The sequence below is a fragment of the Chelonia mydas genome, chromosome 6 (genome assembly GCF_015237465.2).
Source record: "Chelonia mydas isolate rCheMyd1 chromosome 6, rCheMyd1.pri.v2, whole genome shotgun sequence".
Lineage (NCBI taxonomy): Eukaryota > Metazoa > Chordata > Testudines > Cheloniidae > Chelonia > Chelonia mydas.
In genome coordinates, this window is record NC_051246.2 from 10,276,242 (window position 1) to 10,293,593 (window position 17,352).

The 17,352-nt window shown below is 53.4% G+C and overlaps 1 pseudogene; it reads left to right on the forward strand.

Annotated features, from left to right (window-relative positions):
* LOC122461339 overlaps positions 1 to 15,205 on the forward strand; it is a 33,738-nt pseudogene extending 18,533 nt beyond the window's left edge.
* Positions 15,206 to 17,352: the final 2,147 nt, after the last annotated feature.

Consider the following 17,352-nt stretch of genomic DNA (forward strand, 5'->3'; position numbering starts at 1 on the left):
CCCCCCACTACAGAAAGGATGTGGGCAAATTGGAAAGAGTCCAGCGGAGGTCAACAAAAATGGTTAGGGGCACATGACTTATGAGGAGAGGCTGAGGGGACTGGGGTTATTTAGCCTGCAGAAGAGAAGAGTGAGGGGGGATTTGATAGCAGCCTTCAACTACCTGAAGGGGGGTTCCAAAGCGGATGGAGCTTGTCTGTTCTCAGTGGTGGCAGATGACAGAACAAGGACCAATGGTCTCAAGTTGCAGTGCGGGAGGTCTAGGTTGGATATTAGGAAACACTCTTTCACTAGGAGAGAGGTGAAGCACTGGAATGGGTTACCTAGGGAGGTGGTGGAATCTCCATGCTTAGAGGTTTGTAAGGCCCGGCTTGACAAATCCCTGGCTGGGATGATTTCGTTGGGTATTGGTCCTGCTTTGAGCAGGGGGTTGGACTAGATGACCTCCTGAGGTCTCTTCCAACCCTAATCTTCTATGATTCTGTGGGACGGGGAGCTGCTGGGAATCCAGAGCTGGGAGTGGTGAGAGCCTATGAGTAGTACGATGGGATATACCTGTACGGGAGCAGTGGGAAGCTGAGTTTCATCAACATACCCAGAACCTCTGGGGACATGAATGATGCTTCCCTCGGTAAGAACAAACCCAAAGATTTCCCCTTACCTATTTAAACAGCCCCTGCTCCTCACCCCAGAGGTGGCTGCCTCTTCGTTCTGGGAAAGGGATCTCTGTGTAGCACTGTTTATGACACCCTGACACCCCAATATTCACCACTGTCATGTAATTAGGATATTTTTTGTACAAAGTATGTCTTGTGAGGGATTATTCTAAAAGTCTTGGTCTGCTAAACATTCATCTCATTGGATTGTATGTGTTATCGTTCTATGTGAAGTTATGGAATTTGGCTACATATGTGCTACTGAAACGTGTGGCGAGGTTCACAACACCCACAAGCAGCCTTTCAAGTACAACAGTAAGAAGGCCAAAGAGTGTTAATGGCTTATTGAGGAAATGCATATAAGCACATGGATTACCCCAGGAACTGGGTACAATACAAACCTCTCAGAGATAGCACTACACAATGGGAACTATTTGTCCCATGTCAGAGAAAAAGAGCTTTCCAGTGAGTGGGAAGAAGATATAAAAAGTGGACAATGATATCATGGGGGACATCACTCTCCCTACAACAATACACCTGGAAATATCTGAGGGGCAAGGATTGAACTGTGGGAAGTGCTGGTCCCAGGATAGAGGAATTTTTAGCCTGAGTATGAAAACCTGGGAAAGCCAAGGCAACTTGTGCCTTAAGAATGTGCTGCCTGTTTATCACTTAGGGTGAGAATCTCCTTATTTGTATCCTACCTATCTAGTGTGTTATGATCAGTTTGCAGGTTTTATTTATTTATTAAGGTAATCTGCTTTGTTCTGTTTGCTTTCCCTTATAATCACTTACAATTAACCTTTTGGGGGGGGGTGAAAGAAGCTGTGCACATCTCTCTCCACATTGAGGGAGAGGGTGAATTTTTAGGAGCTTGCACTGTGCAGATCTCTCTGTCCAGTGTAAGACATTATTGTTTCGAGTTTATTGCCCAAAAGGATGTGTACGTGAGTTCCAGGTGAGTCCTCTCACGTAAAGCTGACTTCAGTCTGTGTCTGCAGCTGGGTGTGGCCCTTTCTGTGTGTGTGTGCTGCACGAGACTGGAGAGCCTAATTCAGCAAAACAGGGAGAGGGAATCCAGGCTGGTGGAGCAGGAGAGGCTCAGTGAAAACCCAATACATCAAGTGGCATCCCAGACAGGGTGGTCCAACCCATCACACTGTTGAATGGCTGTTTCCCATGTCACCTCCCCATGTCTCTCTTTTCCTTTGAGGTTATTCATCTCAGGTCATCACAGCCAATGGGCAGAGCACCTACATGGTCGGGATCCCTCACTGCCAACGCACCGGCAAAGTCATCCTGTTCAGCCAAGATACCAAGGGTGGGGAATGGACACCCAGATCAGAGCTGTCGGGAGAGCAGGTATGGGGAGTGTTACAGGTAATGTGGATTGTGGGTGTGAAAGAAGGAGAGCACTGGAGGAAGCCTGTAAGCTTTTGACATCGTGCAATATTTGTGTTTGGCTTCACCTTCAGGAACGATTCGGTCAGAGAGCCTCAGGAAGGGATAAACTTGACTGGTTTAGAGAACTGCACCACAGCTGACATTCAGCATCTTTCCAATAATCCACTTCTGTTACCTTCACTTACAGTTTAGACGGAACTCATAAGGTGGCCCAGACCCACCAAGGGACTTAGGCATTGTGATGCTGCATGGAGGCACCTGCCTCTGCCCATGATCGATGAATGGGGGGAGGGGAGAGAGAGACACGGGCCCTCTTCACCTACCCCACATGTGGGGTCTCATCCAATAGGCATGCTCAGAGCTGCCAAGATATTCACAAACCAGCTGGAGGAGACAAAGTGAGGTTTCCCTTATAGCCTGGGGGTTAGAGTCCTCACCTAGGACGCGGGTGACCCATGGTTCAAATCCCTGCTTTGCCTGATTAAGAAGAAGGATTTAACCATGTAGCTGTCCTCTCTCAGGCTGTGGGGTGGTTGTGATCTGCATATGTTCTGTGGCCCAACTGATACTTAATTACTCAATTAACAGGGGAGACTGAGGGAGTCCACATCAGACTATCCCATAGCTTAGGGGTTAGAGCACTGAACTGAGAACTGAACTGAGAAATAGCAGGGTCCTATTCAATTCCTTCTCCTCTGATGACACCTACCAGAGGAGGAGTTAGATGGAGGAGCGCCTGTCTTCCCCGAGTTTGTGGACCATGCTGGGATGGCGGGGGGAGGGGGAAATGGGCACCGGGCAACTGCATGTTTAAAGTAAGACAGTAAGGCACAAGCCCTGCCATTGAGACAGCAACAAAGGAGCTTCTGCTGCAAAAACGTAGGCACCAAGTCAGTTTAGGCACCTACAGGGGTCAGCAGTAGCCAGGCAGAGGTTTTGCGGCTCACAGAGGCAGTTAAGTCCGGGGGGTTAAGCACATACGTACCTTTGTGGATCTAGGCTGGAGAGACTCAGGCAAGGAAATAACATTACTAGTGATATTAACAGTGCCTGAAAAAGATCACACTGTACTAACAAAGTGAATTTCTCTAAAATCCAATTGCCTATTCGTGCCACTTACAACAGTGGCTCAGTCAGTGATGAACTTGACTTGTGATAGCCCAGCCTCTAAAAAGAATTGCACCACAGTTAGCATTCAGCATCCCCATCCCTTCAAGATCTAGCTGCCTGTCTGTTCAAGAACACTTACAGAGATAGCCCCACCAGCTGCACTTTGGGAGGGTGAGGCTAAAGATGGAGTGGACATTGGGACTGAATCCTTATCCCCAGAGGGTGGGAAGGGTCTCAGTGGGAGAAGAAGCAGGAGTTGACTAAATTGAGGGGGTGGATTATCTGCCTCTCCAGATTGGCTCATATTTCGGGTGTACACTGTGCACTGTGGACCTCAACAGAGATGGGAACACGGACCTAGTTCTAATTGGAGCCCCCATGTACCGTACACCCCTGAATGGAGGACGGGTCTATATCTGCCTGATCGACTTGCTGGTAAGAAAGAGGAGCGCAGCACTGGGGAAGATGGGTGGCCTGGGGTTCTTGTTTGCCTGGACTGCCGTGATGCTTTGATAATTAGTATTGCAGTGGTGGGCATGGTGCTCCAGGAAGCGGGGTAGAGGCTCAGTAGGGGGCGCTCTTCCCTCCCAGTCAGTTCTGGCCCCAGTGCCCCAGAGTTGGGGGCGGGGCACACTGTGCTGCAGAGAGAGGAAAAGGAGCTTGCTAGGGATCACTCTCTGATGACAGCAAGTGCTGATCCTTTCTCCATGTGTCTTTTTGGATTGGGCCTGCAGGGGACGACGATGTTCTGCAACAAGACACTACATGGGCAGACGGGGGAAGTGTCTGGGCGCTTCGGGGCCAGCATGTCTGAAATCGGGGACATCAGCGGGGACGGACACACGGATGTGGCCATTGGGGCTCCCATGGAGAATGACAATCATGGGGCCTTGTACATCTTCCATGGGGAAAAGGGAGGCCTCAGTCCCCAGTACAGACAGGTGAGCCCAGCTCCTGTGGGGAGGGGTCAGTACACAGCCCTGAAGGGACACCATGGAGCCCACAGCCCCTTAGTGCCCATTATACAGTGTACTCACCCCTTCTGCATCCCTTATTGCTCTCTCTGCCCTACAGCGCATCGAGGGGTCACGGTTTCCCAGCAGGCTGCACTACTTTGGCCAGGCCGTCAGTGGTGGGACAGATCTGACGGGGGATGGACTGCCGGACATCGCGGTGGGGGCACAAGGGCAGGTCCTGCTGCTGAGGTAAATAACTCTATGTCGTTGCACTGCTCCAAACGACAATCTCAGGCCTTGTCTACACTAAAGCATATTTTTGATATAAATTATTCCAGCGATCTGAAAGTTTAACAATTTCATCGCTATTCCATGTCCACACTGCGGTCCTCGTGTCAGCAGAGCACACCCACACTTGGTGCAGTCGCACTGAGAGTGAGAGCAGTGCACTGCGGGTACCTAGCTCAGTGTGCGACTCGCCACATTCCACAGCTCGGCGTTGTGTGATGGTGGAGTGGATCACAGTGCATCATGGGTATGGAATCAATGCCCCATGATGCAGTTCTTTCCGTCACAGCAGTCTATGGGCTTTTGACTGCATTCTGTGGCATTTTTCAATGGTTCTTGTTTACTGTGAGCCTGCCACCTCCGTCTGAAAAGATGGATCCTGCACTGATCTGTGCTGTTGTGATAACTATTGCGAACAAATCGTGGATGGTCATGCAGTATATCATGAGCTCCCAATCTGAACAGGAACTAGAGATGCCTGACCTGCTCTGTGCCATGGAAAGAAACAACACAGATTACTTTTGGCATTCATGGAGCAGCTGAACACAGTGGACTGTCTCTTTTGAGCTTGGGAAACAAGCACTGAGTGGTGGGATCACACTGTTATGCAGCTCTGAGATGATGAGCCGTGGGTGCAGAACTTTCGGAGGCAGAAAACCACCTTCCTGGGACTGTGTACGGAGCTCACCCCAGCCCTGCAGTGCAAGGACACCAAAGTGAGAGCTGCCCTCTCGGTGGAGAAGTGCATGGCAATTGCAGTGTGGAAGCTGGTGTCCCTGGACTGCTACCAGTTGGTTGTGAATCAGTTTGAAGTGGTGAAGTCGATTGCAGGGGCTGCATTAATGCAAGTACGCAGGGCCATTAACTGAATCTTGCTATGAAGGACCACGACTCTTGGCAATGTACGTGAAATAGTGAATGGCTTTGTAGAAATGGGATTCCCTAACTGCGGCAGGGTAATAGATGGAACGCATATTCCAATTTTGGCCATGGACCATCTTGTGATGGAGTATATCAACAGAAAGGGGCACTTCTCCATGTTATTTCAGGCACCTGTAGATCACTGTGGGTGTTTTGCTGACATCAATGTGGGGTGGTCTGGGAAGGTGCAAGACGTGCGCATCTTCAGGAGCACCGGCCTGCACAGAAAGCTGCAAGCAGGGACTTTCTTTCCAGACCAAAAGATTCCAGTGGGGGATGTTAAAATGCCCATCGTGATCCTGCTAGACCCAGCGTATCCCTTACTCCCATGGCTCATGGAGCCTTAAATGGGAAACCTGGAGCGCAGCAAGGAGCTCTTCAACAGCAGACTGAGTAGGTGCAGAATGACTGTGGAATGTGCCTTTGGCACATTAAAAGCAGGCTGGCGATGCCTATAGGGAAGATTAGATCTTAGTGAGGAAAACATTCCAATGGTCAGAGCTGCCTGTGGGGCTAAGGGTGAAAAGCTTGCCTGGGGTGGAGTGCTGAGCCAGATCACCTGGCGGCTGATTTTGAGCAGCCAGATACCATGGCTATTGGAGGGGCACAATGAGGGCTATTGGAAACAGGGAGGCTTTGAGGCAACATTTTGAGAATGAGAACCAGTAATCTGCCACACTTCATTAAGCTCAGTTATCTGTAGTGTAGACCAGGATGCACACAGTAGCAATACATTGTGTGTGTGTGTGTGTCTCTCTCTCTCTCTGTACTGGAGAAAGGCACAATCATCGCTTTGCTGCAGGGCCGGCGAGTTGCATGAGCCCGTGGTGCTCGAGCTCCAGGAATATTCTGGGCCTGGGGGCCCGGCTCCACCAAAGTTTGGGTCCGAGTTCCACCACTGCCCCCACACGCCTCCCCGGTTCCTCCTTTTGGCTGAGGTGGGGCTGAGGGCAGGGGAGTGCTGGTGCAGGGGTGGTGGTGTTCAGGGCACTGTGGATTTGTGTGTGAGGGTGCTGGACATCACGTGTCTGGGGAGTGCGGTGTCGGGGGGGCTGTGTGGCACCCCAAACCCCCTCCTACTCCCAAACTCCCTCCCAGAACTGGCACCCCCTCCTGAACCCATACGCTCTGCCCCAGCCCAGAGCCCACACCCAGCACCCAAACTCCCTTCCAGAGCCTTAGGCAGGTATGTGTGTGTGGCGGGGTGGGGGTGGGGGTGGAGGAGGACAGGACTTGGACCTGTTCTGGGCACCACCAAAAATTATACAAACCTGCTGCCCCTGCTTGGCTGCTCTCTTCTCTGCCTCCCAGCGTCTCCTCTAGCAGAGCTCTATATCCATAACTTGTCTCCATGGGGTGCTGTGAGCACCTCCAGGCTGGGTGGGAGGCTCAGGGGAGGGAGGGGTCCTGGCCCCATTGCAGAGAGCAGCTGGGTGATGGTTCTGTTCCCCCCATGGCAGGTCCCGGCCGGTGCTCAGAGTCAGGGTCTCCATCAGCTTCCAGCCCCCAACAATCCCCACCTCGGCCTTCGACTGCCAGGGGCAGGAGCAGCTCAACACAGAGGCCAGCAGGGCAGAGGTCTGCTTCACCATCACTAAGAGCACCATGGACAGCCTAGGTCAGGCCATACCCCCCAACCCCCCGTTCCCTTGCACTCTGAGCCAGCCAGTTCCCTGCCCTGGAGATGGACTGGAGCTAGTGCCCCGTAGAGGGGAAAGGCCCCATGTCCCATTTCCCCTTTAGGTTCCCACTCTGTCTCTCTCTGTCCCTCATTTCCCCTCCCCCATAGGTGACAGGATCTCCAGCACCATCCAGTACAGCCTGGCCCTGGACCCCGGGCGGACTAATATCCGAGTCACCTTCGACTTCTCCAGCCCTGTCCTGAGCAGGGAGCTGCGGCTCGGCATCGAGACGAGATGTGAGACGTACCGGATAACGTTTCCTGTGAGTGTGGGGGAGTCCTAATTTCTTCCCCTTCCACTGTGTCTGCCCCTCCAACTCTGCCCCTCGCATCCAAATCATCCAGAGAACAAACCTCTCTCCGGGTCCCACCCAGCGCCCAGCCCCCCGTTACCCTTCAGGGGCCCGACATGTCTCTCTGTCTCCCCAGCTCTGCCCAGAGAACACCCTGACCCCCATCACCCTGAATCTCAACTACACCCTGACGGGGGATCCCATCGCTGCTGCCAGCCACCTCAGACCCATCCTGAGCGAGGACTCTGCACTGGTGTCTGCAGGCTTGGTAAGGTGCCAAAGCCGGGCCCCGCGGTGGGTCTGCTGCAGGGATCGAACCAGTGACGTTGGCATTCCAAAGTGAGAGACTGCAAAGTTCAGAGCCAGCAGCAGCTTCCTAAACCCCTTACAGAGTGCAGGCACTGGAGGGCGACAGAGACGAGGCCGAGTTTGCCTTGGCTATGGACCTGTCTCCGCTGGGTGGGAACATTCCAACTTCTCCTCAAAGTTCCCAAAATTTCTGTCCAAAAACCAAAATATTTTTGGCTAAAAACATGATTTTTGCTGAAAATTTTTCAAAACTTATTTTGGCCAGAGCCCCTTAGAGGGGAAAGGCCCCATGCTCTGTTCCCCATCCCTCCGCGAGCCAGGCAGGCCCCCTGCCCTGGCACCCCTAGAACTGTGATACTTTTTCTGGCCAGAGCCGGGAGGGGAAGGGGGAGGAGGGGTTTGGGTGAGTGGGTGGGTGGCAAGGGCAGGGCAGATGATGGGTTCAGCTGTCCCCTGTGCAGGGGACTGGGAGGTGCTGGAGTAACTGGAGGGCCCTGGGTCCCTGCAGTGTCGCTCTGGCAGATGGTGCTGCAGCCCTCTCCCCATTGACCCCTGCCCTCCTGGCCTCCCCCCAGCTCCCATTTCAGAAGGACTGTGGCATGGATGGCCGCTGCGATGACCAGTTAGGAGTCTCCTTCAATTTCTCTGGGTAAGTTACCGAATCCTCCCCACAAAAACACCCGCCATGGGGGGACCCGTCCAGCTTGATCACAGTTTGGATTTCCAGTGCTGATGGATCCTGGGTGGGGGGCACTGCTGTGGCGAAGATTGCAGCACTGGGGTCCCTGGCTGGGCACTGCTAGAGGAAGTTCACAGAGCAGCCAGGGCACTGCCCTGAGGAAGCTCACCCCTTTGTCTCCCCCTTAGCTTGAGCACCCTGGTGGTGGGCATCAGCCCTGAACTCAGCATCACCGTCTCCATCGAGAACCGCGGGGAGAATTCCTACAGCACCACGGTGCGGTTCTTCTACCCGGCCGCGCTGTCCTACCGCCGGGTCCTGCTGCTCCAGGTACCCCAACGCACCAGGCATGAGGGGCAGGCTCTGCAGTGGGGAGCCGTGCTGCAGAGAGTGGGCAGGGGACTTGGCAGGGGATGCTGCTCTGCAGGGAGCAGGTGGGGGGCTCCGCAGGGGGCACCGTGCAGGAGGGAGTGGGCTGGGAACTCAGTTTGGAGCGTCGTGCTGCAGGGAGTGGGTGAGGGCTTGGCAGGTGGTGTCGTGATGCAAGGAGAGGGCAGGGGGCTCAGCAGCGGGCGCTGTGCTGCAGGGAGTGGTCAGGGGATCAGCAGGGGGCGCTGTGCCTCGGGGAGCGGGTAGGGGGCTCAGCACAGGGTTCTGTGCTCCAGGGAGGAGATGGGGGACTCAGCAGGGGTCTGTGGCCCCCTGTCTCACTGGCTGGTCCCCTGTGCTCAGTCTAACAGGAGGGCCCTGGCCGTTAAGTGCAGCTCGGCCGTGGGCTCAGAGGAACAATCTCAAAGGAACAGCACCTGCCACATCAACCACCCCATCTTCTGGAGCGGGGCCGAGGTAGGGACGGGCCCTGGCCTGTGGACTCCCCAGGGGTGAGCCCAGCTGGGAGCAGAGAGGGGCAGTTCCCAGGAGTCAGCCCAGCCCGTGACAAGCGATGTGCTGGGGAAAGTGCCCGGGGGAGCCAGGAGAATCAGTGCAAATAGAGCCCTGAAATCACGCCGGGGCTGGGGTCCGGCCCTGCTGGGGCTGGAAGCCAAGGGCCAGACTTGGGGGGCTGGAAATCAGGCTTCACTGGTGGAGAAAAAAACAAAGGGAGGGGCTGTTGCCTTCCTCATTTGGGGTCTTTAAAATGACGGTGAATGGGGTGTTGCCATGGCATGGAGCCGGCTGAGATCTCTGGACCCCAAACCAGGTTAACGCTGTTTAATGTTGGACAGGGACAGGGTCATGTTAACACCATTTGCCGCTCTGGGACCATTTGTTCTAAGTTCATACAAAAGCCCCCCACCGTCCTCCGTGCCTGCCTCGCCCCCGCAGTCTCTGGCAGTTCCCCAGGCCCTGAGCCCACTGGTTCTCTCACCCCCCCCCCACCCCGGTGTGTTTTCCAGGCCATCTTTGTCACCACTTTTGCTGTCTCCTCTGAAGCCGACCTGGGGGACAGGCTGCAGATCACGGCCACTGCCAGCAGGTGAGGGGGCCGTGCAGGGCCAGGGGTGGGGTGGGGGGACAGTGGGAATGGGCCGTGCATGGAGCAGGACGATGCAGAGGCCTGTGGTGCAGCCTCCCTGCACAGTTAACTGACTCCATCTCCTCACATCTCTCCCCTTTGCCCTCCCCTCCCCCCAGTGACAATTGCGGCCCCATCACCGAGCGCATGATTCACCGGGCAGAGCTGCCGGTCAAGTACGGCATCTTCATCATCCTCACCAGGTAGGTCCGTGCGGAGACAGAGGGGAGAGCGCCCCCTGCTGGGCCCCCTGTTCCCTGCAGCACAGCGCCCCCTATTGAGCTCTTCCCTGAAGCACAGTGACCCTAGCGCCGCACAGGGTCATAGGTGCCAGTGCTGACTGCAAGGGGAGAGCGCCCCCTACTGAGCCCTTCCCTGTAGCACAGCGCCCCCTTCTGGACATGACACCCCACCGCCACTCTCCAGCCCCATCCATCACACTCCCGTCTCTCTCCTTCCTTCCGTCCTTTTCCTCCCCCAGCCTCGAGGAGTCAACCAAGTACGTCAACTTCTCTGTCGAGGACGCAGGGACAAGTGTGCCAGTGACACATGGGTACGAGGTGAGGATGGCGGCACAGAGTGCGAGGGGGAAGATGGGGCAAGAGGGAGGGAGTGGAAGTGGTCGAATGGGATCTAGTGGGTTAGTGCACGGAGAGGTGGGGGTGCGCAGGGAGCCAGGACTCCTGGGTTCTATCCCCAGCTCTGGCCGGGGAGTGGGGTCTGAGGGTCAGAGCGGGGGCTGGGGATTAGAGCTCCTGGGTTCTCTTCCTGCATGCCCTGTAGAGAGTCTGTTTCTTTCAGGTCAAGAACCTGCGGCAGCGAAGCGTCCCCATCTCGGTCACGTTCCAGTTCCCTGTGGAGCTGAGCGGGGTCCGGGTGTGGGACACCTCTGAGGTCGTCCCCTCCAAGGTACCTGCCTCTCCCTGCCCTTGTGTGTGTGAGATGGGCCCAGTGACACCTGCTCGGCCCTACAGCGCCCCCTGCTGGGACAGGCTGCCTGGGGGAGAACGACCTTCCCCAGGTCCTTCCCCAGCCCCTGAGCCAGCCAGTCCTGTGCCCTGGTGCCAGATTGGTGCTGGTGCCCCCTAGAGGGGAAAGGCCCCATGTCCCCTTCCCACCCCCGTTAACACCATGTCTCTCTCCCTCCCCAGCCCCAGCTGGCTCAGTGCACCAGTGAGGCTGAAATGCCGGGTTCGAAGGACTTTGTGAAGCAGATGAGCGAGCGCCCTCTACTGGTGAGTATGGACCAGTGCGGATCCCAGTTGCTCTTCTCCCTCTGCACTAGCTCAGACAGCAAGTGCTATAGATAGACCCAGACCCTCATGGCCATGCTGAGCCCCTGCACCCCCTGCCTCACCCAGCGATATCCTTCCGCCCCCAGGACTGCTCCGTGGCCACCTGTAAGAAGATCCGGTGCAGAATCGCCTCCCTGGAAATGCGGCAACCGCTGGAGTTTATGATCAAAGGGAACGTCAGCTTCCAGTGGGTCTCCCAGGTACGAGAGCTGCCTCTGCCTCTCAGCAACAGGCGAGGGATCCCCCACATGTGAACAGCCCCGGTGCCCCTCCCCAGAGCTGGCTGCATCTCAGTGCCGGGCAAGGGATTGCTCCGATGTGAACAGCCTGTAAATTGCTCTGGGTCCCCCTGGGATGATGCTCAGGGCTGGTTTGTGCCATTTCTGGTCAGGGACGGTGAATTTCTCTGTTCCAGACTCAGCAGCAGAAAGTGAGTCTGGTGAGCGAGGCCTGGATTGAATACGAGGAGAAGAAATACACCCAGAAGGAGGGATTCGTCCAGCGCCAGGTACCAGAGTGACTGCGCCCGGGTTAGAGAGAGCATCGGCTAGTGGTTAGAGCTGGGAGCCAGGACTCCTGGGTCCTGTCCCTGCTCTGGGAGGAAGTGAGGTCTGGGGATTTAGAGCAGGGGTGGGTGATGGTGCCAGGACTCCTGGGTCCCCATCTCACACCTCTTCTCCCCCAGGTGCAGACGTTGGTGGAGCGCTCCGAGGTCTATAACTACCTGCCCATCATCGTGGGCAGCAGCATGGGGGCCTGATCCTGCTGGCTCTCATCACCGCAGCCCTCTACAAGGTGAGGGGGGCAGGGCTTGGACCCCTTCCCCCACCGTCCATCACCCTGGGGGTGGGGCCTGTGGTTCTCCCAGCTGGTGGAGAAGGGGCAAGGGTCTTTCCTTCAGAGGTTCCCACAGCCTGTCCCTCCTCCTCCTCGACCATGGGCCTGTGTCTGTCTGGCTCTCACCATGTCCCCCGGCTGCCTCCTTCCAGTTCGGCTTCTTCAAGCACCAGTACAAGCAGATGATGGAGGACGCTTTGGAGGGCGAGGGGCCTCGCCTGACCCAGATTGCAACCGCTGGCAACTCCCCTGCTTCCGATGCCCCAAAACAATAGACCCCCATGCGCTCCCCTAAATGGGTCACAGAACCCCCAAATTTTAATTGCTGAAGCTGGGCACCCTCACTCTGCCCCCCTTCTTGTCCCCCTTCCCCCACAGGTACGAGTTGCCAATGTTGGCACCCCCCCCGGCTTTGCCTCCCTCTGGGTTGCTCCAGATCCACCCCCGCCCCCTTATGTTTGCCACCTCCAAGACATAGAAAGACCGGCCACTGCCCATCCCCAACCAACAAAAAAGGTCCGAGTGCCAACTCGAGCTAATTGTTACTCAAATTAGGCTGGGCAGAATTCTATAAACCTTTTTATCATTTTAGTGGCGCACACTGAGGATACGTTCACAGCCATTTTTTTAGAACTCTATTGATTTACATTTTGATGTGGAAAATTGTGGGGTTTAAGCTTCCCACCCCCATTTTTATCAATTTAAATGATCACGGTTGTGGGAATTCGTGTGTGTCGGGGGTCAGGCCATATGTGACGGTCAGACTGTTATTTAGTGGCAGTCGAGGTTGAGATTCAGAAAGGTAAAGCTTTATAACGATGCTTGGAAGGACTGGATTTTTACTGGTAAATGTTGAATTCATCACACACAGGCAAACTGGGGGCAAAATATTTCCATTGCTAATAATCGAAATTTTCCTCTTGAGAACATATTGGAGTTAAGGCTATTTACTTTGTATATTTTGACACAAGATGTTCATAATTTGTGTTTGAAAAGTTATAAAATGTGACCTTTTAAAATCAACATTTGTTGTCTTTACAGAATTTGGGTTTGATTCCCCCTCCCCACCCCCAGTAATTTTCCACAACTAAAAATTTAAATGAATAAAAATCAAACAATTTTGCTCAGAAATAAACAGTACTGTCCATGGAAACTATTTTAAAAAAGAATTCTGCCAAGCCTATTTATAACCTTTAAAAACACAAATTGTCAACATCACATGTCAAATTGTACAATGTAATTATCCTGAAAGCAGCCCCAGTGACACCCACACGGCCACAAGTTTTCTCGACAATAAGGTGGGACATTAGAAAATTCTCCAGGAACAGTTTTCTTTCTTTGTCTAGCTGCATGTTTTGATTGTGATCGACAGAAATGTTTTCCCTTGGTTTGGGGCGGTGCGCGGTGAAACTGATGATTGCTGACAATTACCACTAAAAATCTCAGTGTCCCAAGCTAAAACACGGAGTGACGGGCAACAAAAACGACCCCCAAAACCCCCAAACCTCTGCATAGGTTTTCCTATGCTCTCTTAGGGAATGACAGATCCTCAGAGCGGCATTCTCCTGCCCTGGTGTGATACTAACAAATGCATAAAGGATGAACGGCTCTTCCCTTTGGGGAATAGAAGAGATGTTCAATGGTGAACAGGGGTGAGGCTCTGGCCCTTTTCCCCACAGCTGTGACCACAGCTGTTCTTTCTGCCACGTAACTCAGGGAGCCCTTGCCTTACCCATCATGAGCCCCCACACCCGGCGCCTCACAGGAGCTACAGCCCGGGAGGGAGCCTTCCCCCCAGCGTCCCCTCCCAGGAGACCCTGCCTCTCCCACCCTGCTCCTACCCCTCCCTGTTGGTGAGCTGTGAGTGAAGCTCACTACCTGGCACTGAGAGGAGCTGCCGTGGTTCGGCAGGCTGAGTAGGGCCAGCTGCGCTCCCAGCCACATGTCTTGCATGGTAGATACAAATTCATTGCACGGGTGGCTGTCCATACTCATGTCCAGCAGAGGGACATCAAACCCCAAAACATTAAATCTTTTCACTGGCAACAGGCAAGGCAGGACAAAAACGGGGCAGGCCAATTAAAAATCATCCAGGGGGCAGCATTATGTGGGACACTCCGGATCCATATCCTGATGCCCCTTGCTGAACTTGAAATCTCCCACCCAGAGCGTCCCTGGCAGGGCTGGGAGCCAGGACTCCTGGATTCTATCCCAGGAGCTGTGGAAGGGAGTGGGGTCTAGTGGGTTAGGGCAGGAGGCCCACTCTCGGCTGGCATCTGAGCCACGCTCGGCACAACGGTGGCCGGTTCTTGGCCGGCGTCTGAGCCACGCTCTCCACAGCGGGGGCCCTGATCTCAGCTGGGGCCTTGAGGTGCTACTGGGTTACTTCCAATAAATCCAAGCTCTCAGAGTCATTCACCTGTCTTGTCTGAAGTCTCAGGTCACTTCAAACTGTCTCTAAATACTGTGTGTGTGTGTTTGTGGGAGTGAAAGGGGCTGTGCTGTCCAAGCTTCTACACCACACAAGGAAATGAAATCACTTTTAAAACTGATTGAAAAGGAAAAAATAAATGTCTCTGTCCTACAGGTTTAGCCTGAGGAACTCCCTGCCACATGCAGTAATGAGGCTGGGACCAAATACGTTCCTGTATTCACACCCTACGTACTATTGTAATAATCTTTGTACAAAGTATGCCTTGTGAGAGTTATAATTCGAAAACTCACAAGTTGTTGATCAGTATTGTCCTGATAAGATATGTGTATCAACATTGTATGTAAAGTTTTATAAGATTTCCCTGTATTATGTTACTGACCCGTGTTCCCAACCCCACAGCCTTGCTCACGCAGAAGTTGGCAACCAGGTGTTGTCTCGAGAAAGGAATGTGCCTGCCTGAATTTGCATTTAATCAGTAAACCGTCATCAAGAAGGAAGGGAAACAAAGGAAGCTCAAAGGTGTGAGGAAAAGCCAGCTGTGAACATCCTTCCACAAAAACTCTGTGTGTCCTAGTCCGCAGCTGGAAATGTTTTTCAACAGTGGGACTGAAACTATAAAAAGGAGGGACAACCCCTCCTTCCCTGCCCATGGCATTCACTACACCTGAAGAGAGAAAGGAAGTATTCACTAGATGCTGAGGAAGAGGGTCTGATGTACACAGTTTGATCTGGAAGGCAGCTGAAAGCATGTGGTGAGAAACTTTGCTTGAAGAGGATATAGTTTAAGTTAGGCACTAGTAAACGTTTCATCTTTATTTTCTTTGTAACCATTTCTGACTTTTATTCCTCATTAGTTGGATTCACTTAAAATCTCTCATTGTAGTTAATAAACTTGTTTTATTGTTTTATCTAGTCTAGTGTGTTTGAATTGAAGTATCTGGGTAACTCTGTTTTGGGGTGGTAAATTGTGTGCACAGGAATAATCTTACAGGAATAATGGACTTAATATAATTTGTAGTGTCCAGGAGAGGGCTGGGCAGTACAGGACATAGATTTCTGGGAGAAAATCTAAGACTGGGTGTGTGTTGGGGTCACCCTGCTGTATAACCCAGGCTGGTGAGAGCCAGAGTGTAACCCAGGTGTGGTTGGCAGGCTGCAGTTACACACTGACACTCAGGGCTGGCTTGCATGCTCTTAGGCTGTTTGTGAGTGGCCCAGGTGGGAATTATTTTGGCGAGACTTTGTAAGACACCCAAGGCTGCAGGGCCGGGGGGTGACAGAGCTGCTCATTAGCCTGGATTGTACCCTGGCATGCCAGAGATGTGTAAACAGGACTCTCACATGGGAGTAAAGGGGTTCTATTTTCTCGGTGTTTGGCACTGGCCTGACCGCTGTCGGAATGCTGTGTCCACTAAGCAGTGTGACATAATGTCTGTGCCACTTAGCAAAGATAAGAAGTTCAGGCACTTCAGTGCTATAAGGCCTATGTCATCACTGCCGTGACATAATTAATCTAAGCAGCCCATGGTGTATGCTCACCCACAGTCATTCCTCAAGCCTACTATGGGCTTTCAGGTCCTAGAGAAGTGTGTTTCCCAGATAGTCTCATTAAAGTTCCTAAATTCCCATCCATCCTCTTGGTAGAGGGCTGGTGGGTTCATTTTGTGCCTCCTTAATGATAACATATCAAGACATTTTTTTCAAAGGAGCTCTTGTTTTTTTAAATAGCAAGTCTTCCAGCCGCACTCGACACCCCTACTCCCCCTCTGTAAAGCTGAGCTGGTCACTTGGCCTCTGGTCTCCTTGCACCATAACAAAGACCTTGGAGGGCCGTGACAAGCATTCATAAAGTGCTCCATATAGTAAATCGTCATTAGGTTTAGTCCACAGGGATTGTTCTCTCCTTCTCTTTCTAGAACTAGGTAAAATGAAAAAGGATGACCAAGAATAATGTTGGAAACTGCCCTTCTCCCCCATTTCCCATCCTGCTGATGAGTCTTCCCTGGTGCACCTAGTACAGAGCCTTGTGAGTTTTCTAAATCAAAGTTCTGTCTGGGGCTGGAGGCTTTTGGGATACATTTTAGGGAATACCTAGTGTACAAAAGTACAATGAGACGGGTTTTAGAGTACCCAAACTGCTCTCGTGCATTCAGCCTAGCCGGATGATTGTGTGTTGGGGCAGGGCAGGAGGACGAACTTGATTCCCCTTGGGAAAATGACAGTCACTGAAATATCCTTGGATATTCTCAGTTTCTGGTCTTTAGTCACTTCCTAGTCTGCCCAGGGTTTCTTTTTACAGTCTGAATGAAATGTATTCAAGTTGTAATCACAATCACCATGTGACATTGCACCTCATAATGCTTTACGGAAATATGCTTATGAATGTATATATGACTGTAACCGGGCACAGACTCACCGGCGGCGCCCCCTGCTGGTCATCTCCAGGAATTAGCTCACCAGCCTCAAGAGCGCCTTCTTCAGGCCAGTGTCTCGCCTTGCTGCTGGCTCCCGTGTCCCTCCCAGGACCCCCGGTGCCCCTTTCACTGTGTGCTTCCCCTTGGCAGTACCCCACAGTTCTGGGTCTCCCTCTCCCAGGGGAACCGCCCACCCACTATCCCTACCTGGCCTCAGTTGTAGACTCCTTCCAGTCACCAGCTAGCCCCCACGCCCTGGGGCAGACTGCAGTATGAGCCACTCATCACAGCCAAGGTTGGGTTTGGACCTGCTGCCTCTGTCTAACCTTGGGCTGTCCCCTGCAACCCCAGTACCTGTTGGGCCTAATGCTAGGCAGCAGACTGAGGCTTTCCTGGCTGGAGCTCCCCAGCTCCTCAGGCCCTTCCCCAGCCCCGCTCTAATCTGGGTACTCTGCTTAGGTCCCCACAGCCAGGTCCCTCCTTCTCAGAAGCTAGAGAGAGTCTCTCTGGGCTTCTGGCTTACAGCCTTTATAGAGCCAGCTGGGCCCTGATTGGGCCA